This window comes from Camelus dromedarius, unplaced genomic scaffold (genome assembly GCF_036321535.1).
Source record: "Camelus dromedarius isolate mCamDro1 unplaced genomic scaffold, mCamDro1.pat HAP1_SCAFFOLD_189, whole genome shotgun sequence".
NCBI lineage: Eukaryota > Metazoa > Chordata > Mammalia > Artiodactyla > Camelidae > Camelus > Camelus dromedarius.
Window position 1 is genome coordinate 2,898,519 of NW_026989847.1, and position 27,091 is coordinate 2,925,609.

Sequence of the window (27,091 nt, forward strand, 5' to 3'; positions counted from 1 at the left end):
TCCACATGCTCATTTCTGAGAGATAAGTGTGTGTGTAAGCCTTATTTCATCTAACTTGTAGGGAACACAAATTTTCTTTTCAGTTGCAAACTCCACTCCAAATATATATATGGGGAGGTACTATCTGCAACTCGTTAATTCAGTGAAAACTGCAGGAACTTCAAAACGGCACTAGGAAACAGACTGAGAAACCAGAGTAAATGTTTCTCCTGAAACCAGTTCACTTTGTGCTAGATGAACGAACGTCCCTCCACATGCTAGGTTCGGAGATATAAGTGTGTGTGAAAGCCGTTCTTCATCTAACTTGTTGGGAACACAAAGATATTGTTCATTTGCAAACTCCACTCCAAACATATATATGGGGAGGTACTAGCTCCAACTCGGTAATAAAGTAAAAACTGCAGGAACTTCAAACCGGCACTAGGAAACAGATTGAGAAACCTGAGAAAAAGTTGATTCTGCAACCCGTTCCATTTGTGCTAGATGAACGAACGTCTCTCCACATACTCATTTCTTAGAGATAAGTGTGTGTGTAAGCCTTATTTCATCTAACTTGTTGGGAACACAAAGTATGTTTTCATTTGCAACCTCCACTCCATATATATATATGGGGAACTACTAGCTCCAACTCGGTTTTACAGTGAAAACTGCTGGAAATTCAAACCCGCACTAGGAAACAAACTGAGAAACCAGAGTAAAAGTTTCTCCTGCAAATCGTTCCTTTGTGCTAGATGAACGAAAGTCTCTCCACATGCTCCCTTCTGAGAGATAAGTGTGTGTGAAAGCCTTCCATCACCTAGCATGTTGGGAAGACAAAGTTTCTCTTCAGTTGCCAACTCCACTCCAAACATTTATATGGGGAGGTACAATTTCCAACTCGTTTTTACAGTGAAAAATTCAGGAAATTCATCCTGGCAGTATGAAACTCAATGAGGCCAGCATAATAATTTCTCATGCAACCCGTTCTTTAGAGCTAGATGAACGAAATTCTCTCCACAAGCTCAATTCTGAGAGATAAGTGTGTGTTAAAACCGTACATCAAATAGCTTGTTGGGAACACAAAGTTCCTTTTCAGTTGCAAACACCACTCCATAAATATATATGGGGAGGTACTAGCCCCAACTCGCTTTTACAGTGAAAACCGCAGGAAAATCAAACCGGCACTAGGAAATAGACTGAGAATACAGAGTAAATGTTTCCCCTGCAACCCGTTCCCTTTGTGCTAGATGAACGAACATCTCTCCACATGCTCAGTTCTGAGAGATAAGTGTGTGTTAAAGCCGTCCTTCACTTAGATTTTTGGGAACACAAAGTTTCTTTTAATTTGCAAACTCCACTCCATACATATATATGGGGTGGTACTAGCTCCAACTCGATTTTACAGTGAAAATTGCAGGAACTTCAAACATGCACTAGGAAACAGACTGAGAAACCAGATTAAAAGATTCCACTGCAACCCGTTCCCTTTGTGCTAGATGAACGAACGTCCCTCCACATGCTAGGTTCAGAGATATAAGTGTGTGTGAAAGCCGTCCTGCACCTAGCTTGTTGGGAACCCAAAGTTTCTTTTCATTTGCAAACTCCACTCCAAACATATATATGGGGAGGTACTAGCTCCAACTCGGTAATAAAGTAAAAACTGCAGGAACTTCAAACCGGCACTAGGAAACAGATTGAGAAACCTGAGAAAAAGTTGATCCTGCAACCCGTTCCATTAGTGCTAGATGAACGAACGTCTCTCCACATGCTCATTTCTTAGAGATAAGTGTGTGTGTAAGCCTTATTTCATCTAACTTGTTGGGAACACAAAGTATCTTTTCAGTTGCAACCTCCACTCCATACATATATATGGGGAACTACTAGCTCCACCTCGGTTTTACAGTGAAAACTGCAGGAACTTCAAACCGGCTCTAGGAAACAGACTGAGAAACCAGGGTAAATGTTTGTCCTGCAACATTTTTCCTTTGTGTTAGATGAACGAACGTCTCTCCACAAGCTCTGTTCTGAGAGATAAATATGTGTGAATGCCGTACATCACCTAGCTTGTTGGGAACAAAAAGTTTCTTTTCAGTTGCCAACTCCACTCCAAACATTTATATGGGGAGGAACAATTTCCAACTCGTTTTTACAGTGAAAAATTCAGGAAATTCATCCCGGCACTAGGAAAAACAATGAGACCAGCGTAATAGTTTCTCATGCAACCCATTAATTTAGAGCTAGATGAACGAAATTCTCTCCACAAGCTCAATCCTGAGAGATAAGTGTGTGTGAAAGCCGTCCTTCACTTAGCTTGTTGGGAACACAATGTTTCTTTTCAGATGCCAACTCCACTCCAAACATTTATATTGGGAGGTACTAGCACCAAATCGTTTTTACTGTGAAAACTGCAGGAATATCAAAACGGCACTACGAAACAGACTGAGAAAACAGAGTAAAAGTTTATCCAGCAACCGATTTCCTTTGTGCTAGATGAACGAACGTCTCACCACATGCTCAGTTCTGAGAGATAATTGTGTGTGAAAGCCGTCCTTCACTTAGCTTGTTGGACACATAAAGTTTCTTTTCAGTTGCAATCCCAAATCCATACATATATATGGGGAGGAACTAGCTCCAACACGTTTTTACATTGAAAACTGCAGGAACTTCAAACCGGCACTAGGAAACAGATTGAGAAACCAGAGTAAATATTTCTCCTGCAAAACGTTCCCTTTGTACCACATGAAAGAAAGTTTCTCCACATGCTCAGTTCTGAGAGATCATTGTGTGTGAAAGCCGTCCTTCACCTAGCTTGTTGGGAAAACAAAATTCTTATTCAGATGCAAAATCCAATCCATACATATATAAGGGGAGGTACTAGCTCCAACTCGGTTTTACAGAGAAAACTGCAGGAACTTCAAACCGGCACTAGGAAACAGACTGAGAAACCATAGTAAACGTTTCTCCTTCAACACGTTACCTTTGTGCTACATGAACGAACGTCTCTCCACATGCTCCGTTCAGAGAAATAAGTGTGTGTGAAAGCCGTCCTTCATCTAATTTGTTGGGAACACAAAGATTCTTTTCATTTGCAAACTCCAATAAAAACATATATATGGGGAGGTAATAGCTCCAAATCGGTATTAAACTAAAAACTGCAGGAACTTCAACCCGGCACTAGGAAACAGATTGAGAAACCTGAAAAAAAGTTGCTCCTGCATCCTGTTCCATTTGTGCTAGATGAACGAACGTCTCTCCACATGCTCAGTTCTGAGACATAAGTGTGTGTGAAAGCCGTCCTTCACCTAGCTTGTTGGGAACACAAAGTTTCATTTCTGTTGCAAACTCCACTCCGTACATTTATATGGGGAGGTACTAGCTCCAACTCGGTTTTACAGTGAAAACTGCAGGAACTTCAAACCGGCACTAGGAAACAGACTGAGAAACCATAGTAAACGTTTCTCCTTCAACACGTTACCTTTGTGCTACATGAACGAACGTCTCTCCACATGCTCCGTTCAGAGAAATAAGTGTGTGTGAAAGCCGTCCTTCATCTAATTTGTTGGGAACACAAAGATTCTTTTCATTTGCAAACTCCAATAAAAACATATATATGGGGAGGTAATAGCTCCAAATCGGTATTAAACTAAAAACTGCAGGAACTTCAACCCGGCACTAGGAAACAGATTGAGAAACCTGAAAAAAAGTTGCCCCTGCATCCTGTTCCATTTGTGCTAGATGAACGAACGTCTCTCCATATGCTCAGTTCTGAGACATAAGTGTGTGTGAAAGCCGTCCTTCACCTAGCTTGTTGGGAACACAAAGTTTCATTTCTGTTGCAAACTCCACTCCGTACATTTATATGGGGAGGTACAAGCTCCAACTCGGTTTTACAGTGAAAACTGCAGGAACTTCAAACCGGCAGTAGGAAACAGACTGAGAAACCAGAGTAAAAGTTTCTCCTGCAACCCATTCCCTTTGTGCTAGATGAACGAACGTCTCTCCACATGCAATATTCAGAGAAATAAGTGTGTGTGAATGCCTTCCTTCACTTAGCTTGTTCAGAACTCAAAGTTTCTTTTCAGTTGCTAACTCCACTCCATACATATATATGGGGAGGTACTAGCTCCAACTCGGTTTTACAGTGAAAACTGCAGGAATTTCAAACCGGCACTAGGAAACAGACTGAGAAACCAGAGTAAATGTTTCTCCTGAAACACGTTCCCATTGTGCTAAATGAAAGAACGTCTCTACACATGCTCAGTTCTGAGAGATATGTGTGTGTGAAAGCTGTCCTTCATCTAGCTTGTTCGGAACACAAAGTTTCTTTTAAGTTGCTAACTCCACTCCTACATATATATGGGGAGGTACAAGCTCAAACTCGATTTTACAGTCAAAACTGCAGGAACTTCAAACCGGCACTAGGAAACAGATTGAGAAAGAAGAGTAAATGTTTCTCCTGCAACCCGTTCCATTTGTACCACATGAAAGAAAGTCTCTCCAAATGCTCAGTTCTGAGAGATAATTGTGTGTGATAGCCGTCCTTAAATTAGCATGTTGGGAACACAAATTTTCTCTTCAGTAGCAAACTCCACTCCATACATATATATGGGGAGGTACAAGCTCCAACTCGGTATTACAGTGAAATCTGCAGGAATTTCAAACCGGCACTAGGAAACAGACTGAGAAACCAGAGTATATTTTCTTCCTGCAAACCGTTCCTTTTGTGTTAGATGAACGAACGTCTCTCCACATGCTCATTTCTGAGAAATAAGTGTGTGTGTAAGCCTTATTTCATATAAATTGTTGGGAACACAAATTTTCTTTTCAGTGGAAAACTCCACTCCATACATATATAAGGGGAGGTACATGCTCAAACTCGATTTTACAGTCAAAACTGCAGGAACTTCAAACCGGCACTAGGAAACAGACTGAGAATCCTGAGTAAATGTTGCACCTGCCACCCGATCCTTTTGTGCTAGATGAACGAAAGTCTCTCCACATGCTCAGTTCTGAAAGTTTTGTTTGTGGGAATGCCGTCCTTCACCTAGCTTGTTGGGAACACAAACATTCTTTTCAGTTGCAAACTCCACTCCAAACATATATATGGGGAGGTACAATCTCCAACTCGGTAATTCAGTGAAAACTGCAGGAACTTCAAACCGGCACTAGGAAACAGACTGAGAAACCAGAGTAAATGTTTCTCCTGCAACAAGTTCCATTTGTGCTAGATGAATGAACGTCGATCCACATGCTCATTTCTGAGAGTTAAGTGTGTGTGAAAGCCATCCTGCAACTAGCTTGTTGGGAACCCAAAGTTTCTTTTCAGTTGCAAAATCCAACCCATAAAAGTATACGGGGAGGTACAAGTTCCAACTCGGTATTACAGTGAAAACTGCAGGAAATTCAAACCGGCACTAGGAAAAAGACTGAGAAACCATAGTAAAAGTTTCCCCTGCAACCCGTTCCCTTTGTGCTAGATGAACGAAGATCTCTCCAAATGCTCAGTTCTGAGAGATAAGTGTGTGTGAAAGCCGTACTTCACTTAGCTTGTTGGGAACACAAAGTTTCTTTTCAGTTGCAAACTCCACTCCATACATATATATGGGGTGGTACAAGCTCCCACTCGGTTTTACTGTGAAAACTGCAGGAACTTCAAACCAGCACTAGGAAACACACTGAGATACCAGAGTAAGAGTTTCTCCTGCAACCCGTTCCCCTTTTGCTAGATGAACGAACGTCTCTCCACATGCTCAATTCAGAGAGATATGGGTGTTTGAATGCCGTCCTTCACTTATCTTATTGGGAACACAAAGTTTATTTTCAGTTGCAAACGCCACTCCGTACATAAATATGAGGATTTAGAAGCTCCAAATCGGTTTTACAGTGGAAACTGCAGCAATTTTAAACGGCACTAGGAAACAGACTGAGAAACCAGAGTAAGGGTTTCTTCTGCAACTCGTTCCCTTTTTGCTAGATGAACGAAAGTCTCTCCACATGCTCAGGTCTGAGGGATACGTGACAGTGTAAGCCCCACTTCACCAAGCTTGTTGGGAACACAAAGTTTCTTTTCAGTTGCAAAATCCACTCCATACATATATATGGGGAGGCAATAGCTCCAAATCCGTTTTACAGTGAAAACTGCAGGAACTTCATACCGGTACTAGGAAACACACTGAGTAACCAGAGTGAAAGATTCTCCTGCAACCCGTTCCATTTGTTGTAGATGAATGAAAGTTTTTCCACATGCTCTGTTTTGAGAAATAAGTGTGTGTGAAAGCAGTTCCTTCACCTAGTTTGTTGGGAACACAAAATTTCTTTTCAGTTGCAAACTCCACTCCATACATATATATGGGGAGGTACTAGCTCCAATTCGGATTTACAGTGAAAACTGCAGGAACTTCAAACCGGTACTAGGAAACAGACAGAGAAACCAGAGTTATAGTTTCTCCTGCAACCCGTTCCTTTTGTGCTAGATGAGCGAACGTCTCTCCACATGCTCATTTCTGAGAGATAAGTGTGTGTGTAAGCCTTATTTCATCTAACTTGTAGGGAACACAAATTTTCTTTTCAGTTGCAAACTCCACTCCAAATATATATATGGGGAGGTACTATCTGCAACTCGTTAATTCAGTGAAAACTGCAGGAACTTCAAAACGGCACTAGGAAACAGACTGAGAAACCAGAGTAAATGTTTCTCCTGAAACCAGTTCACTTTGTGCTAGATGAACGAACGTCCCTCCACATGCTAGGTTCGGAGATATAAGTGTGTGTGAAATCCGTTCTTCATCTAACTTGTTGGGAACACAAAGATATTGTTCATTTGCAAACTCCACTCCAAACATATATATGGGGAGGTACTAGCTCCAACTCGGTAATAAAGTAAAAACTGCAGGAACTTCAAACCGGCACTAGGAAACAGATTGAGAAACCTGAGAAAAAGTTGATTCTGCAACCCGTTCCATTTGTGCTAGATGAACGAACGTCTCTCCACATACTCATTTCTTAGAGATAAGTGTGTGTGTAAGCCTTATTTCATCTAACTTGTTGGGAACACAAAGTATGTTTTCATTTGCAACCTCCACTCCATATATATATATGGGGAACTACTAGCTCCAACTCGGTTTTACAGTGAAAACTGCTGGAAATTCAAACCCGCACTAGGAAACAAACTGAGAAACCAGAGTAAAAGTTTCTCCTGCAAATCGTTCCTTTGTGCTAGATGAACGAAAGTCTCTCCACATGCTCCCTTCTGAGAGATAAGTGTGTGTGAAAGCCTTCCATCACCTAGCATGTTGGGAAGACAAAGTTTCTCTTCAGTTGCCAACTCCACTCCAAACATTTATATGGGGAGGTACAATTTCCAACTCGTTTTTACAGTGAAAAATTCAGGAAATTCATCCTGGCAGTATGAAACTCAATGAGACCAGCGTAATAATTTCTCATGCAACCCGTTCCTTTAGAGCTAGATGAACGAAATTCTCTCCACAAGCTCAATTCTGAGAGATAAGTGTGTGTTAAAACCGTACATCAAATAGCTTGTTGGGAACACAAAGTTCCTTTTCAGTTGCAAACACCACTCCATAAATATATATGGGGAGGTACTAGCCCCAACTCGCTTTTACAGTGAAAACCGCAGGAAAATCAAACCGGCACTAGGAAATAGACTGAGAATACAGAGTAAATGTTTCCCCTGCAACCCGTTCCCTTTGTGCTAGATGAACGAACATCTCTCCACATGCTCAGTTCTGAGAGATAAGTGTGTGTTAAAGCCGTCCTTCACTTAGATTTTTGGGAACACAAAGTTTCTTTTAATTTGCAAACTCCACTCCATACATATATATGGGGTGGTACTAGCTCCAACTCGATTTTACAGTGAAAATTGCAGGAACTTCAAACATGCACTAGGAAACAGACTGAGAAACCAGATTAAAAGATTCCACTGCAACCCGTTCCCTTTGTGCTAGATGAACGAACGTCCCTCCACATGCTCATTTCTAAGAGTTAATTGTGTGTGAAAGCCGTCCTGCACCTAGCTTGTTGGGAACCCAAAGTTTCTTTTCAGTTGCAAACTCCAACCCATAAAAATATACGGGGAGGTAAAATTTACAACTCGGTTTTACAGTGAAAACTGCTGGAACTTCAAACCGGCACTAGGAAACAGACTGAGAATCCTGAGTAAATGTTGCTCCTGCAACCCGTTCCTTTTGTGCTAGATGAACGAACGTCTCTCCACATGCTCATTTCTTAGAGTTATGTTTGTGTGAAATCCGTCCTTCACCTAGCTTGCTGGGAACACAAAGATTCTTTTCAGTTGCAAATTCCACTCCAAACATATATATGGGGAGGTACTATCTCCAACTCGTTAATTCAGTGAAAACTGCAGGAACTTCAAAACGGCACTAGGAAACAGACTGAGAAACCAGAGTAAATCTTTCTCCTGCAACCAGTTCCCTTTGTGCTAGATGAACGAACGTCCCTCCACATGCTAGGTTCAGAGATATAAGTGTGTGTGAAAGCCGTTCTTCATCTAACTTGTTGGGAACCCAAAGATTCTTTTCATTTGCAAACTCCACTCCAAACATATATATGGGGAGGTACTAGCTCCAACTCGGTAATAAAGTAAAAACTGCAGGAACTTCAAACCGGCACTAGGAAACAGATTGAGAAACCTGAGAAAAAGTTGATCCTGCAACCCGTTCCATTAGTGCTAGATGAACGAACGTCTCTCCACATGCTCATTTCTTAGAGATAAGTGTGTGTGTAAGCCTTATTTCATCTAACTTGTTGGGAACACAAAGTATCTTTTCAGTTGCAACCTCCACTCCATACATATATATGGGGAACTACTAGCTCCACCTCGGTTTTACAGTGAAAACTGCAGGAACTTCAAACCGGCTCTAGGAAACAGACTGAGAAACCAGGGTAAATGTTTGTCCTGCAACACTTTTCCTTTGTGTTAGATGAACGAACGTCTCTCCACAAGCTCTGTTCTGAGAGATAAATATGTGTGAATGCCGTACATCACCTAGCTTGTTGGGAACAAAAAGTTTCTTTTCAGTTGCCAACTCCACTCCAAACATTTATATGGGGAGGAACAATTTCCAACTCGTTTTTACAGTGAAAAATTCAGGAAATTCATCCCGGCACTAGGAAAAACAATGAGACCAGCGTAATAGTTTCTCATGCAACCCGTTAATTTAGAGCTAGATGAACGAAATTCTCTCCACAAGCTCAATCCTGAGAGATAAGTGTGTGTGAAAGCCGTCCTTCACTTAGCTTGTTGGGAACACAATGTTTCTTTTCAGATGCCAACTCCACTCCAAACATTTATATTGGGAGGTACTAGCACCAAATCGTTTTTACTGTGAAAACTGCAGGAATATCAAAACGGCACTACGAAACAGACTGAGAAAACAGAGTAAAAGTTTATCCAGCAACCGATTTCCTTTGTGCTAGATGAACGAACGTCTCACCACATGCTCAGTTCTGAGAGATAATTGTGTGTGAAAGCCGTCCTTCACTTAGCTTGTTGGACACATAAAGTTTCTTTTCAGTTGCAATCCCAAATCCATACATATATATGGGGAGGAACTAGCTCCAACACGTTTTTACATTGAAAACTGCAGGAACTTCAAACCGGCACTAGGAAACAGATTGAGAAACCAGAGTAAATATTTCTCCTGCAAAACGTTCCCTTTGTACCACATGAAAGAAAGTTTCTCCACATGCTCAGTTCTGAGAGATCATTGTGTGTGAAAGCCGTCCTTCACCTAGCTTGTTGGGAAAACAAAATTCCTATTCAGATGCAAAATCCAATCCATACATATATAAGGGGAGGTACTAGCTCCAACTCGGTTTTACAGAGAAAACTGCAGGAACTTCAAACCGGCACTAGGAAACAGACTGAGAAACCATAGTAAACGTTTCTCCTTCAACACGTTACCTTTGTGCTACATGAACGAACGTCTCTCCACATGCTCCGTTCAGAGAAATAAGTGTGTGTGAAAGCCGTCCTTCATCTAATTTGTTGGGAACACAAAGATTCTTTTCATTTGCAAACTCCAATAAAAACATATATATGGGGAGGTAATAGCTCCAAATCGGTATTAAACTAAAAACTGCAGGAACTTCAACCCGGCACTAGGAAACAGATTGAGAAACCTGAAAAAAAGTTGCTCCTGCATCCTGTTCCATTTGTGCTAGATGAACGAACGTCTCTCCACATGCTCAGTTCTGAGACATAAGTGTGTGTGAAAGCCGTCCTTCACCTAGCTTGTTGGGAACACAAAGTTTCATTTCTGTTGCAAACTCCACTCCGTACATTTATATGGGGAGGTACTAGCTCCAACTCGGTTTTACAGTGAAAACTGCAGGAACTTCAAACCGGCACTAGGAAACAGACTGAGAAACCAGAGAAAAAGTTTGTCCTGCAACCCTTTCCCTTTGTGCTAGATGAAAGAACCTCTCTCCAGCACTCTGTTCTGAGAGATAAGTGTGTGTGGATGCCATTCTTCACCTAGCTTGTTGGGAACAAATAGTTTATTTTCAATTGTAAACTCCACTCCAAACATTTATATTGTGAGGTACTAGTTCCAACTCGTTTTTACAGTGAAAAATTCAGGAAATTCAAAACGGCACTAGGAAACAAACTGAGACCAGTGTAATAGTTTCTCATGTAACCCGTTCCTTTAGTGCTAGATGAGCGAAATTCTCTCCACAAGCTCAGTTCTGAGAGATAAGTGTGTGTTAAAACAGTCCTTCAACTAGCTTGTTGGGAACACAAAGTTCCTTTTCAGTTGCAAACTCGACTCCATAAATATATATGGGGAGGTACTAGCCCCAACTCGGTTTTACATTGAATACGGCAGGAACTTCAAAACGGCACTAGGAAACAGACTGAGAAACCAGAGTTAAAGTTTTTCTGAAACCCGTTCCCATTGTGCTAGATGAACGAACGTCTCACCACATGCTCAGTTCGTAGTGATAATTGTGTGTGAAAGCCGTCCTTCACCTAGCTTGTTGGGCACACAAAGTTTCGTATCAGTTGCAATCACAAATCTATACATATATATTGGGAGGTACTAGCTCCAACTCTATTTTACAGTGAAACCTGCAGGAACTTCAAACCTGCACTAGGAAACAGACTGAGAAACCATATTAAAAGTTTCCACTGCAACCCGTTCCCTTTGTGATAGATGAACGAATGGCCCTCCACATGCTCATTTCTGAGAGTTAATTGTGTGTGAATGCCGTCCTTAAACTAGCTTGGTGGGAACACAAAGATTCTTTTCAGTAGCGAACTCCACTCCATACAAATTTATGGGGAGCTACTAGCTCCAACTCATTTTTACAGTGAAAACTGAAGGAACTTCAAACATGCACTAGGAAAAAGACTGAGAAACCATAGTAAAAGTTTCTCCTGCAACCCGTTCCCTTTGTGCTAGATGAACGAAGGTCTCTCCTCATGATCAGTTCTGAGAGATAAGTGTGTGTGAAAGCCGTCCTTCACTTAGCTTGTTGGGAACACAAAGTTTCTTTTGATTTGCAAACTCTACTCCATACATATATATGGGGAGGTACAAGGTCCAACTCGTTTTTACAGTGATAACTGCAGGAAATTCAAACAGGCACTAGGAAACAGACTGAGAAACCAGAGTAAAAGTTTCTCCTGCAACCCTTTCCCTATGTGCTAGATGAACGAACGTCTCTCCACAAGCTCTGTTCTGAGAGATAAGTGTGTGTGAAAGCCGTCCTTCACCTAGCTTGTTGGGAACACAAAGTTTCTCTTCAGTTGCAAACTCCTCTCCATACATTTATATGGGGAGTTACGAGCTCCAACTCGGTTTTACAGTGAAAACTGCAGGAACTTCAAACCGGTTATATGAAACAGACTGAGAAACCAGAGTAATTGTTTGTCCTGCAACCCTTTTCCTTTGTGTTAGATGAACGAAAGTCTCTCCACAAGCTCTGTTCTGAGAGATAAATGTGTGTGAATGCCATTCTTCAGCTAGCTTGTTGGGAACACAAAGTTTCTTTTTAGTTGCAAATTCCACTCCATACATATATATGGGGAGGTTCCAGCCCCAACTCGGTTTTAAAGTGAAAGCTGCAGGAACTTCAAACATGCACTAGGAAACAGACTGAGAAACCAGATTAAAAGCTTCCACTGCAACCAGTTCCGTTTGTGCTAGATGAATGAACGTCCCACCACATGCTCATTTCTAAGAGTAAATTGTGTGTGAAAGCCTTCCTGCACTTTGCTTATTGGGAACCCAAATTTTCTTTTCAGTTGAAAATTCCAACACATAAAAATATACGGGGTGGTACAATTTACAACTCGGTTTTACAGTGAAAACTGCTGGAACATCAAACCGGCACTAGGAAACAGACTGAGAAACCAGAGTAAAAGTTTCTCCTGCAACGCATTCCCTTTGTGCTAAATGAACGAACGTCTCACCACATGCTCAGTTCTGAGAGATTAGTGTGTGTGAAAGCCGTCCTTCACCTAGCTTGTTGGGAACACAAAGTTTCTTTTCAGTAGCTAACTCCACTCCAAACATATATTTGGGGAGGTAATAGCTCCAACTTGTTTTTACAGTGAAAAAGGCAGGAACTTCAAACAGGAACTAGGAAACAGACTGAGAAACAAGAATACAAGTTTCTCCTGCAACCCGTTCCATTTGTGTTAGATGAACGAAAATCTCTCCACATGCTCAGCTCTGAGAGATAAGTGTGTGTGAAAGCCTTACTTCACCTAGCTTGCTAGGAACACAAAGATTCTTTTTAGTTCCAAACTCCACTCCAAACATATATATGGGATGGTACTAGCTCCAACTGTGTTTTACAGTGAAATCTGCAGGAACTTCAAACCGGCACTAGGAAACAGAGTGAGAAACCGGAGTAAAAGTTTCCCCTGCCAACCGTACCCTTTGTGTTAGATGAACGAAAGTCTCTCCACATGCTCAATTCTGAGAGATAATTGTGTGTGAAAGCCGTACTTCACCTAACTTGTTGGAAACACAGTTTCTTTTCAGATGCAAACACCACACCGTACATATATATGGGGAGGTACTAGCTCCAACTCGGTTTAATAGTGAAAATTGCAGGAAATTCAAAACGGCACTAGGAAACAGAGTGAGAAACCAGAGAAATAGTTTCTCCTGCAACCAGTTCCGTTTGTGCTAGATGAACGAACGAATCTCCACATGCTCAGTTCTGAGAGATAAGTGTGTGTGAAAGCCGTCCTTCATCTAGATTGTTGGGAGCACAAAGTTTCTTTTCAGATGCGAACTCCACTCCAATTATATATATGGGTAGGTACTAGCTCCAACTTTTTTTACAGTGATAACGGCAGGAACTTCAAACCGGAAATAGGAAACAGACTGAGAAACAAGAGTAAATTTTCTCCTGCAAGGCGTTCCTTGGTGGTAGATGAACGAATGTCTCTACACATGCTCAATTCTGAGAGATAAGTGTGTGTGAAAGCCGTCCTTCAACTAGCGTGTTGGGAACAAAAGTTCCTTTTCAGCTGCAAACCTCACTCCATAAATATATATGGGGAGGTACTAGCTCCAACTCGGTTTTACAGTGAAAACTGCAGGAACTTCAAACCGGCACTAGGAAACAGAGTGAGAAACCAGAGTAATAGTTCCTCCTGCAAACCGTTCCCTTTGTGCTAGATGAACGAACGTCTCTCCACATGCTCAGTTCTGAGAGGTAAGTTTGTGTGAAAGCCGTCCTTCAACTAGCTTGTTGGGAACACAAAGATTCTTTTCAGTTGCAAACTCCACTCCAAACATATATATGGGGAGGTAGAAATCCAACTCGGTTTTACAATAATAACTGCAGGAATATCAAACTGGCACTAGGAAACAGATGGAGAATCCTGAGTAAATGTTGCTCCTGCAACCCGTTCCTGTGTGCTAGATGAACGAAAGTCTCTCCAGATGGTCATTACTGAGCGTAATTTTTGTGTGAAAGCCGTCCTTCAAGTAGCTTGTTGGGAACACAATGTTTCTTTTCTTTTGCAAATTCCAATCCATACCAAAATATGGGGAGGTCCTAGCTCCATCTCTATTTTACACTGAAAACTGCAGGAACTTCAAAACGGCCCTAGGAAAGAGACTGAGATACCATAGAAAAATTTCTCCTGCAAACCGTTCCTTTATGCTAGATGTTCGAATGTTTCTCCACATGCTCATTTCTGAGAGATATGTGTGAGTGAAAGCCGCACCTCACCAAGATGGTTGGGAACACAAAGTTTGTTTTCAGTTGCAAAATCCACACCATACATATATATGGGGAAGTACTAGCTCCAACTCTGTTTTACAGTGAAAACTGCAGGAAATTCAAAAAGGCACTAGGAAAAAGAGTGAGAAACCACAGTAAAAGTTTCTCCTGCAACCTGTTCCCTTTCTGCTATATGAACGAACGTCTCTCTACATGCTCAGTTCTGAGAGATAAGTGTGTGTGAAAGCCGTCCTTCACTTAGCTTGTTGGGAATACAAAGATTCTTTTCATTTGTAAACTCCACTCCAAACATATATATGGGGAGGTACAAGCTCCAACTCGTTTTTACAGTGAAAACTGCAGGAACTTCAAACCGGCACTAGGAAACAGACTGAGAAACCTGAGTAAAAGTTGCACCTGCAACCCGTTCCTTTTGTGCTTGATGAACGAACGTCTCGCCACATGATCAGTTCTGAGAGAAAAGTGTGTGTAAAAGCCGTACTTCACCTAGCTTTTTGGGAACACAATGATTCTTTTCAGTTGCAAAATCCACTCCAAACATATATATGGGGAGGTACTAGCTCCAAAACGGTTTTACAGTGAAAAATGCAGGAACTTCAAACCGGCACTAGGAAATAGAGTGAGAAACCAGAGTAAAAGTTTCTCCTGCAACCCATACAATTTGTGCTAGATTAACGAACTTCTCTCCACATGCTCAGTTGTGAGATATAATTGTGTGTGAAAGCCGTACTTCACCTAGCTTTTTGGGAACACAAAGTACCTTTTCAGTTGCAAACTCCACTCCAAACTTATATATGGGTAAGTTCTAGCTCCAACTCGGTGTAACAGTAAAAACTGCCGGAACTTCAAACCGGCACTAGGAAACAGACTGAGAAACTTGAGGAAAAGTTTCATCTGCAACCCGTTCCCTTTTTGCTAGATGAACGAACGTCTCTCCACATGCTCTGTTCTGAGAAATAAATGTGTGTGAAAGCCGTCCTTCACCTAGCTAGTTGGAACACACAGTTTCTTTTAGTTTATAATTACAATCCATAGATACATATGGGGGGGTACTAGTTCCAAATTGGTTTTACAGTAAAATCTACTGGAACTTCAAACCGGCACAAGGAAACAGACTGAGAATCCAGAGCATAATTTCCTCCTGCAAACCATTCTCTTTGTACTAGATGAACGACTGTCTCTCCACATGCTCAGTTCTGAGAGATCTGTATGTGTGAAAGCCGTCCTTCACCTAGCTTTTTGGGAACACAAAGTTCCTTTTCAGATGCAAATTCCATTCCATATATATATAATGGGAGGTACTAGCTCCAACTCGGTTTTACAGAGAAAACTGCAGGAACTTCAAACCGGCTCTAGGAAACACACTGAGATACCAGAGTAAAAGTTTCCCCTGCAACCCGTTCCCCTTTTGCTAGATGAACGAACGTCTCTCCACATGCTCAATTCAGAGAGATATGGGTGTTTGAATGCCGTCCTTCACTTATCTTATTGGGAACACAAAGTTTATTTTCAGTTGCAAACTCCACTCCGTACATAAATGTGAGGATTTAGAAGCTCCAAATCGGTTTTACAGTGAACACTGCAGCAATTTCTAAACGGCACTAGGAAACAGACTGAGAAACCAGAGTAAGGGTTTCTTCTGCAACCCGTTCCCTTTTTGATAGATGAACGAAAGTCTCTCCACATGCTCAGGTCTGAGGGATACGTGAGAGTGTAAGCACCTCTTCACCAAGCTTGTTGGGAACACAAAGTTTCTTTTCAGTTGCAAACCCCACTCCATACATATATATGGGGAGGTACTAGCTCCAACTCGGTTTTACAGTGAAAACTGCAGGAACTTCAAACCGGTACTAGGAAACAGACTGAGAAACCAGAGTAAATGTTGCTCCTGCAACCTGATCCTTTGTGCTAGATGAACGAACGTCTCTCCACATGCTCAGTTCTGAGAGATTTGTTTGTGTGAAAGCCGTTCTTCACCTAGCTTGTTGGGAACACAAAGATTCTTTTCATTTTCAAACTCCACTCCAAACATATATATGGGGAGGTTCTAGCTCCAACTCGGTAATAAAGTAAAAACTGCAGGAACTTCAAACCAGCACTAGGAAACAGATTGAGAAACTTGAGAAAAGGTTGACCTGCAACCCGTTCCATTTGTGCTAGATGAACGAACGTCTCTCCAAATGCTCATTTCTGAGACATAAGTGTGTGTGTAAGCTTTATTTCATCTAACTTGTTGGGAACACAAAGTATCTTTTCAGTTGCAACCTCCACTCCATACATATATATGGGGAACTACTAGCTCCAACTCTGTTTTACAGTGAAATCTGCTGGAAATTCAAACCCGCACTAGGAAACAAACTGAGAATCCAGAGTAAAAGTTTCTCCTGCAAACCGTTCCTTTGTGCTAGATGAACGAACGTCTCTCCACAAGCTCTGTTCTGAGAGATAAGTGTGTGTGAAAGCCGTCCTTCACCTAGCTTGTTGGGAACACAAAGTTTCTCTTCAGTTGCAAACTCCTCTCCATACATTTATATGGGGAGTTACGAGCTCCAACTCGGTTTTACAGTGAAAACTGCAGGAACTTCAAACCGGTTATATGAAACAGACTGAGAAACCAGAGTAATTGTTTGTCCTGCAACCCTTTTCCTTTGTGTTAGATGAACGAAAGTCTCTCCACAAGCTCTGTTCTGAGAGATAAATGTGTGTGAATGCCATTCTTCACCTAGCTTGTTGGGAACACAAAGTTTCTTTTTAGTTGCAAATTCCACTCCATACATATATATGGGGAGGTTCCAGCCCCAACTCGGTTTTAAAGTGAAAGCTGCAGGAACTTCAAACCTGCACTAGGAAACAGACTGAGAAACCAGATTAAAAGCTTCCACTGCAACCCGTTCCCTTTGTGCTAGATGAACGAACGTCCCACCACATGCTCATTTCTAAGAGTAAATTGTGTGTGAAAGCCTTCCTGCACCTTGCTTATTGGGAACCCAAATTTTCTTTTCAGTTGAAAATTCCAACACATAAAAATATACGGGGAGGTACAATTTACAACTCGGTTTTACAGTGAAAACTGCTGGAACATCAAACCGGCACTAGGAAACAGACTGAGAAACCAGAGTAAAAGTTTCTCCTGCAAACCATTCCCTTTGTGCTAGATGAACGAACGTCTCTCCACATGCAATATTCAGAGAAATAAGTGTGTGTGAATGCCTTCCTTCAGTTAGCTTGTTCAGAACACAAAGTTTCTTTTCAGTTGCTAACTCCACTCCATACATATATATGGGGAGGTACAAGCTCCAACTCGTTTTTACAGTGAAATCTGCAGGAATTTCAAACCGGCACTAGGAAACAGACTGAGAAACCAGAGTATATTTTCTTCCTGCAAACCGTTCCTTTTGTGTTAGATGAACGAACGTCTCTCCACATGCTCATTTCTGAGAAGTAAGTGTGTGTGTAAGCCTTATTTCATATAAATTGTTGGGAACACAAATTTTCTTTTCAGTGGAAAACTCCACTCCATACATATATAAGGGGAGGTACATGCTCAAACTCGATTTTACAGTCAAAACTGCAGGAACTTCAAACCGGCACTAGGAAACAGACTGAGAATCCTGAGTAAATGTTGCACCTGCCACCCGATCCTTTTGTGCTAGATGAACGAAAGTCTCTCCACATGCTCAGTTCTGAAAGTTTTGTTTGTGGGAATGCCGTCCTTCACCTAGCTTGTTGGGAACACAAACATTCTTTTCAGTAGCAAACTCCACTCCAAACATATATATGGGGAGGTACAATCTCCAACTCGGTAATTCAGTGAAAACTGCAGGAACTTCAAACCGGCACTAGGAAACAGACTGAGAAACCAGAGTAAATGTTTCTCCTGCAACAAGTTCCATTTGTGCTAGATGAATGAACGTCGATCCACATGCTCATTTCTGAGAGTTAAGTGTGTGTGAAAGCCATCCTGCAACTAGCTTGTTGGGAACCCAAAGTTTCTTTTCAGTTGCAAAATCCAACCCATAAAAGTATACGGGGAGGTACAAGTTCCAACTCGGTATTACAGTGAAAACTGCAGGAAATTCAAACCGGCACTAGGAAAAAGACTGAGAAACCATAGTAAAAGTTTCCCCTGCAACCCGTTCCCTTTGTGCTAGATGAACGAAGATCTCTCCAAATGCTCAGTTCTGAGAGATAAGTGTGTGTGAAAGCCGTACTTCACTTAGCTTGTTGGGAACACAAAGTTTCTTTTCAGTTGCAAACTCCACTCCATACATATATATGGGGTGGTACAAGCTCCCATTCGGTTTTACTGTGAAAACTGCAGGAACTTCATACCAGCACTAGGAAACACACTGAGATACCAGAGTAAGAGTTTCTCCTGCAACCCGTTCCCCTTTTGCTAGATGAACGAACGTCTCTCCACATGCTCAATTCAGAGAGATATGGGTGTTTGAATGCCGTCCTTCACTTATCTTATTGGGAACACAAAGTTTATTTTCAGTTGCAAACGCCACTCCGTACATAAATATGAGGATTTAGAAGCTCCAAATCGGTTTTACAGTGGAAACTGCAGCAATTTTAAACGGCACTAGGAAACAGAAGGAGAAACCAGAGTAAGGGTTTCTTCTGCAACTCGTTCCCTTTTTGCTAGATGAACGAAAGTCTCTCCACATGCTCAGGTCTGAGGGATACGTGACAGTGTAAGCCCCACTTCACCAAGCTTGTTGGGAACACAAAGTTTCTTTTCAGTGGCAAAATCCACTCCATACATATATATGGGGAGGCAATAGCTCCAAATCCGTTTTACAGTGAAAACTGCAGGAACTTCATACCGGTACTAGGAAACACACTGAGTAACCAGAGTGAAAGATTCTCCTGCAACCCGTTCCATTTGTTGTAGATGAATGAAAGTTTTTCCACATGCTCTGTTTTGAGAAATAAGTGTGTGTGAAAGCAGTTCCTTCACCTAGTTTGTTGGGAACACAAAATTTCTTTTCAGTTGCAAACTCCACTCCATACATATATATGGGGAGGTACTAGCTCCAATTCGGATTTACAGTGAAAACTGCAGGAACTTCAAACCGGTACTAGGAAACAGACAGAGAAACCAGAGTTATAGTTTCTCCTGCAACCCGTTCCTTTTGTGCTAGATGAGCGAACGTCTCTCCACATGCTCATTTCTGAGAGATAAGTGTGTGTGTAAGCCTTATTTCATCTAACTTGTAGGGAACACAAATTTTCTTTTCAGTTGCAAACTCCACTCCAAATATATATATGGGGAGGTACTATCTGCAACTCGTTAATTCAGTGAAAACTGCAGGAACTTCAAAACGGCACTAGGAAACAGACTGAGAAACCAGAGTAAATGTTTCTCCTGAAACCAGTTCATTTTGTGCTAGATGAACGAACGTCCCTCCACATGCTAGGTTCGGAGATATAAGTGTGTGTGAAATCCGTTCTTCATCTAACTTGTTGGGAACACAAAGATATTGTTCATTTGCAAACTCCACTCCAAACATATATATGGGGAGGTACTAGCTCCAACTCGGTAATAAAGTAAAAACTGCAGGAACTTCAAACCGGCACTAGGAAACAGATTGAGAAACCTGAGAAAAAGTTGATTCTGCAACCCGTTCCATTTGTGCTAGATGAACGAACGTCTCTCCACATACTCATTTCTTAGAGATAAGTGTGTGTGTAAGCCTTATTTCATCTAACTTGTTGGGAACACAAAGTATGTTTTCATTTGCAACCTCCACTCCATATATATATATGGGGAACTAATAGCTCCAACTCGGTTTTACAGTGAAAACTGCTGGAAATTCAAACCCGCACTAGGAAAAAAACTGAGAAACCAGAGTAAAAGTTTCTCCTGCAAATCGTTCCTTTGTGCTAGATGAACGAAAGTCTCTCCACATGCTCCCTTCTGAGAGATAAGTGTGTGTGAAAGCCGTCCATCAGCTAGCATGTTGGGAAGACAAAGTTTCTCTTCAGTTGCCAACTCCACTCCAAACATTTATATGGGGAGGTACAATTTCCAACTCGTTTTTACAGTGAAAAATTCAGGAAATTCATCCTGGCAGTATGAAACTCAATGAGACCAGCGTAATAATTTCTCATGCAACCCGTTCCTTTAGAGCTAGATGAACGAAATTCTCTCCACAAGCTCAATTCTGAGAGATAAGTGTGTGTTAAAACCGTACATCAAATAGCTTGTTGGGAACACAAAGTTCCTTTTCAGCTGCAAACACCACTCCATAAATATATATGGGGAGGTACTAGCCCCAACTCGCTTTTACAGTGAAAACCGCAGGAAAATCAAACCGGCACTAGGAAATAGACTGAGAATACAGAGTAAATGTTTCCCCTGCAACCCGTTCCCTTTGTGCTAGATGAACGAACATCTCTCCACATGCTCAGTTCTGAGAGATAAGTGTGTGTTAAAGCCGTCCTTCACTTAGATTTTTGGGAACACAAAGTTTCTTTTAATTTGCAAACTCCACTCCATACATATATATGGGGTGGTACTAGCTCCAACTCGATTTTACAGTGAAAATTGCAGGAACTTCAAACATGCACTAGGAAACAGACTGAGAAACCAGATTAAAAGTTTCCACTGCAACCCGTTCCCTTTGTGCTAGATGAACGAACGTCCCTCCACATGCTCATTTCTAAGAGTTAATTGTGTGTGAAAGCCGTCCTGCACCTAGCTTGTTGGGAACCCAAAGTTTCTTTTCAGTTGCAAACTGCAACCCATAAAAATATACGGGGAGGTAAAATTTACAACTCGGTTTTACAGTGAAAACTGCTGGAACTTCAAACCGGCACTAGGAAACAGACTGAGAATCCTGAATAAATGTTGCTCCTGCAACCCGTTCATTTTGTGCTAGATGAACGAATGTCTCTCCACATGCTCATTTCTTAGAGTTATGTTTGTGTGAAATCCGTCCTTCACCTAGCTTGCTGGGAACACAAAGATTCTTTTCAGTTGCAAATTCCACTCCAAACATATATATGGGGAGGTACTATCTCCAACTCGTTAATTCAGTGAAAACTGCAGGAACTTAAAAACGGCACTAGGAAACAGACTGAGAAACCAGAGTAAATCTTTCTCCTGCAACCAGTTCCTTTTGTGCTAGATGAACGAACGTACCTCCACATGCTAGGTTCAGAGATATAAGTGCGTGTGAAAGCCGTTCTTCATCTAACTTGTTGGGAACACAAAGATTCTTTTCATTTGCAAACTCCACTCCAAACATATATATGGGGAGGTACTAGCTCCAACTCGGTAATAAAGTAAAAACTGCAGGAACTTCAAACCGGCACTAGGAAACAGATTGAGAAACCTGAGAAAATGTTGATCCTGCAACCCTTTCCCTATGTGCTAGATGAACGAACGTCTCTCCACAAGCTCTGTTCTGAGAGATAAGTGTGTGTGAAAGCCGTCCTTCACCTAGCTTGTTGGGAACACAAAGTTTCTCTTCAGTTGCAAACTCCTCTCCATACATTTATATGGGGAGTTACGAGCTCCAACTCGGTTTTACAGTGAAAACTGCAGGAACTTCAAACCGGTTATATGAAACAGACTGAGAAACCAGAGTAATTGTTTGTCCTGCAACCCTTTTCCTTTGTGTTAGATGAACGAAAGTCTCTCCACAAGCTCTGTTCTGAGAGATAAATGTGTGTGAATGCCATTCTTCACCTAGCTTGTTGGGAACACAAAGTTTCTTTTTAGTTGCAAATTCCACTCCATACATATATATGGGGAGGTTCCAGCCCCAACTCGGTTTTAAAGTGAAAGCTGCAGGAACTTCAAACCTGCACTAGGAAACAGACTGAGAAACCAGATTAAAAGCTTCCACTGCAACCCGTTCCCTTTGTGCTAGATGAACGAACGTCCCACCACATGCTCATTTCTAAGAGTAAATTGTGTGTGAAAGCCTTCCTGCACCTTGCTTATTGGGAACCCAAATTTTCTTTTCAGTTGAAAATTCCAACACATAAAAATATACGGGGAGGTACAATTTACAACTCGGTTTTACAGTGAAAACTGCTGGAACATCAAACCGGCACTAGGAAACAGACTGAGAAACCAGAGTAAAAGTTTCTCCTGCAACGCATTCCCTTTGTGCTAGATGAACGAACGTCTCACCACATGCTCAGTTCTGAGAGATTAGTGTGTGTGAAAGCCGTCCTTCACCTAGCTTGTTGGGAACACAAAGTTTCTTTTCAGTAGCTAACTCCACTCCAAACATATATTTGGGGAGGTAATAGCTCCAACTTGTTTTTACAGTGAAAAAGGCAGGAACTTCAAACAGGAACTAGGAAACAGACTGAGAAACAAGAATACAAGTTTCTCCTGCAACCCGTTCCATTTGTGTTAGATGAACGAAAATCTCTCCACATGCTCAGCTCTGAGAGATAAGTGTGTGTGAAATCCTTACTTCACCTAGCTTGCTAGGAACACAAAGATTCTTTTTAGTTCCAAACTCCACTCCAAACATATATATGGGATGGTACTAGCTCCAACTGTGTTTTACAGTGAAATCTGCAGGAACTTCAAACCGGCACTAGGAAACAGAGTGAGAAACCGGAGTAAAAGTTTCCCCTGCCACCCGTACCCTTTGTGTTAGATGAACGAAAGTCTCTCCACATGATCAATTCTGAGAGATAATTGTGTGTGAAAGCCGTACTTCACCTAACTTGTTGGAAACACAAAGTTTCTTTTCAGATGCAAACACCACACCGTACATATATATGGGGAGGTACTAGCTCCAACTCGGTTTAATAGTGAAAATTGCAGGAAATTCAAAACGGCACTAGGAAACAGAGTGAGAAACCAGAGAAATAGTTTCTCCTGCAACCAGTTCCGTTTGTGCTAGATGAACGAACGAATCTCCACATGCTCAGTTCTGAGAGATAAGTGTGTGTGAAAGCCGTCCTTCATCTAGTTTGTTGGGAACACAAAGTTTCTTTTCAGATGCGAACTCCACTCCAATTATATATATGGGTAGGTACTAGCTCCAACTTTTTTTACAGTGATAACGGCAGGAACTTCAAACCGGAAATAGGAAACAGACTGAGAAACAAGAGTAAATTTTCTCCTGCAAGGCGTTCCTTGGTGCTAGATGAACGAATGCCTCTACACATGCTCAATTCTGAGATATAAGTGTGTGTGAAAGCCGTCCTTCAACTAGCGTGTTGGGAACAAAAGTTCCTTTTCAGCTGCAAACCTTACTCCATAAATATATATGGGGAGGTACTAGCTCCAACTCGGTTTTACAGTGAAAACTGCAGGAACTTCAAACCGGCACTAGGAAACAGAGTGAGAAACCAGAGTAATAGTTCCTCCTGCAAACCGTTCCCTTTGTGCTAGATGAACGAACGTCTCTCCACATGCTCAGTTCTGAGAGGTAAGTTTGTGTGAAAACCGTCCTTCAACTAGCTTGTTGGGAACACAAAGATTCTTTTCAGTTGCAAACTCCACTCCAAACATATATATGGGGAGGTACAAATCCAACTCGGTTTTACAATAATAACTGCAGGAATATCAAACTGGCACTAGGAAACAGATGGAGAATCCTGAGTAAATGTTGCTCCTGCAACCCGTTCCTGTGTGCTAGATGAACGAAAGTCTCTCCAGATGGTCATTACTGAGCATAATTTTTGTGTGAAAGCCGTCCTTCAAGTAGCTTGTTGGGAACACAAATTTTCTTTTCTTTTGCAAATTCCAATCCATACCAAAATATGGGGAGGTCCTAGCTCCATCTCTATTTTACACTGAAAACTGCAGGAACTTCAAAACGGCCCTAGGAAAGAGACTGAGATACCATAGAAAAATTTCTCCTGCAAACCGTTCCCTTTATGCTAGATGTTCGAATGTTTCTCCACATGCTCATTTCTGAGAGATATGTGTGAGTGAAAGCCGCACCTCACCAAGATTGTTGGGAACACAAAGTTTGTTTTCAGTTGCAAAATCCACACCATACATATATATGGGGAAGTACTAGCTCCAACTCGGTTTTACAGTGAAAACTGCAGGAAATTCAAAAAGGCACTAGGAAAAAGAGTGAGAAACCACAGTAAAAGTTTCTCCTGCAACCTGTTCCCTTTCTGCTGTATGAACGAACGTCTCTCTACATGCTCAGTTCTGAGAGATAAGTGTGTGTGAAAGCCGTCCTTCACTTAGCTTGTTGGGAATACAAAGATTCTTTTCATTTGTAAACTCCACTCCAAACATATATATGGGGAGGTACAAGCTCCAACTCGTTTTTACAGTGAAAACTGCAGGAACTTCAAACCGGCACTAGGAAACAGACTGAGAAACCAGAGTAAAAGTTGCACCTGCAACCCGTTCCTTTTGTGCTTGATGAACGAACGTCTCGCCACATGATCAGTTCTGAGAGAAAAGTGTGTGTAAAAGCCGTACTTCACCTAGCTTGTTGGGAACACAATGATTCTTTTCAGTTGCAAAATCCACTCCAAACATATATATGGGGAGGTACTAGCTCCAAATCGGTTTTACAGTGAAAAATGCAGGAACTTCAAACCGGCACTAGGAAATAGAGTGAGAAACCAGAGTAAAAGTTTCTCCTGCAACCCATACAATTTGTGCTAGATTAACGAACGTCTCTCCACATGCTCAGTTGTGAGATATAATTGTGTGTGAAAGCCGTACTTCACCTAGCTTTTTGGGAACACAAAGTACCTTTTCAGTTGCAAACTCCACTCCAAACTTATATATGGGTAAGTTCTAGCTCCAACTCGGTGTAACAGTAAAAACTGCCGGAACTTCAAACCGGCACTAGGAAACAGACTGAGAAACTTGAGGAAAAGTTTCATCTGCAACCCGTTCCCTTTTTGCTAGATGAACGAACGTCTCTCCACATGCTCTGTTCTGAGAAATAAATGTGTGTGAAAGCCGTCCTTCAACTAGCTAGTTGGGAACACACAGTTTCTTTTAGTTTATAATTACAATCCATAGATACATATGGGGGGGTACTAGTTCCAAATTGGTTTTACAGTAAAATCTACTGGAACTTCAAACCGGCACAAGGAAACAGACTGAGAATCCAGAGCATAATTTCCTCCTGCAAACCATTCTCTTTGTACTAGATGAACGAATGTCTCTCCACATGCTCAGTTCTGAGAGATCTGTATGTGTGAAAGCCGTCCTTCACCTAGCTTTTTGGGAACACAAAGTTCCTTTTCAGATGCAAATTCCATTCCATATATATATATAATGGGAGGTACTAGCTCCAACTAGGTTTTACAGAGAAAACTGCAGGAACTTCAAACCGGCTCTAGGAAACACACTGAGATACCAGAGTAAAAGTTTCCCCTGCAAGCCGTTCCCCTTTTGCTAGATGAACGAACGTCTCTCCACATGCTCAATTCAGAGAGATATGGGTGTTTGAATGCCGTCCTTCACTTATCTTATTGGGAACACAAAGTTTATTTTCAGTTGCAAACTCCACTCCGTACATAAATGTGAGGATTTAGAAGCTCCAAATCGGTTTTACAGTGAACACTGCAGCAATTTCTAAACGGCACTAGGAAACAGACTGAGAAACCAGAGTAAGGGTTTCTTCTGCAACCCGTTCCCTTTTTGATAGATGAACGAAAGTCTCTCCACATGCTCAGGTCTGAGGGATAAGTGAGAGTGTAAGCACCTCTTCACCAAGCTTGTTGGGAACACAAAGTTTCTTTTCAGTTGCAAACCCCACTCCATACATATATATGGGGAAGTACTAGCTCCAACTCGGTTTTACAGTGAAAACTGCAGGAACTTCAAACCGGTACTAGGAAACAGACTGAGAAACCAGAGTAAATGTTGCTCCTGCAACCTGATCCTTTGTGCTAGATGAACGAACGTCTCTCCACATGCTCAGTTCTGAGAGATTTGTTTGTGTGAAAGCCGTTCTTCACCTAGCTTGTTGGGAACACAAAGATTCTTTTCATTTGCAAACTCCACTCCAAACATATATATGGGGAGGTTCTAGCTCCAACTCGGTAATAAAGTAAAAACTGCAGGAACTTCAAACCGGCACTAGGAAACAGATTGAGAAACCTGAGAAAAGGTTGACCTGCAACCCGTTCCATTTGTGCTAGATGAACGAACGTCTCTCCAAATGCTCATTTCTGAGACATAAGTGTGTGTGTAAGCCTTATTTCATCTAACTTGTTGGGAACACAAAGTATCTTTTCAGTTGCAACCTCCACTCCATACATATATATGGGGAACTACTAGCTCCAACTCGGTTTTACAGTGAAATCTGCTGGAAATTCAAACCCGCACTAGGAAACAAACTGAGAATCCAGAGTAAAAGTTTCTCCTGCAAACCGTTCCTTTGTGCTAGATGAACGAACGTCTCTCCACAAGCTCTGTTCTGAGAGATAAGTGTGTGTGAAAGCCGTCCTTCACCTAGCTTGTTGGGAACACAAAGTTTCTCTTCAGTTGCAAACTCCTCTCCATACATTTATATGGGGAGTTACGAGCTCCAAATCGGTTTTACAGTGAAAACTGCAGGAACTTCAAACCGGTTATATGAAACAGACTGAGAAACCAGAGTAATTGTTTGTCCTGCAACCCTTTTCCTTTGTGTTAGATGAACGAAAGTCTCTCCACAAGCTCTGTTCTGAGAGATAAATGTGTGTGAATGCCATTCTTCACCTAGCTTGTTGGGAACACAAAGTTTCTTTTTAGTTGCAAATTCCACTCCATACATATATATGGGGAGGTTCCAGCCCCAACTCGGTTTTAAAGTGAAAGCTGCAGGAACTTCAAACCTGCACTAGGAAACAGACTGAGAAACCAGATTAAAAGCTTCCACTGCAACCCGTTCCCTTTGTGCTAGATGAACGA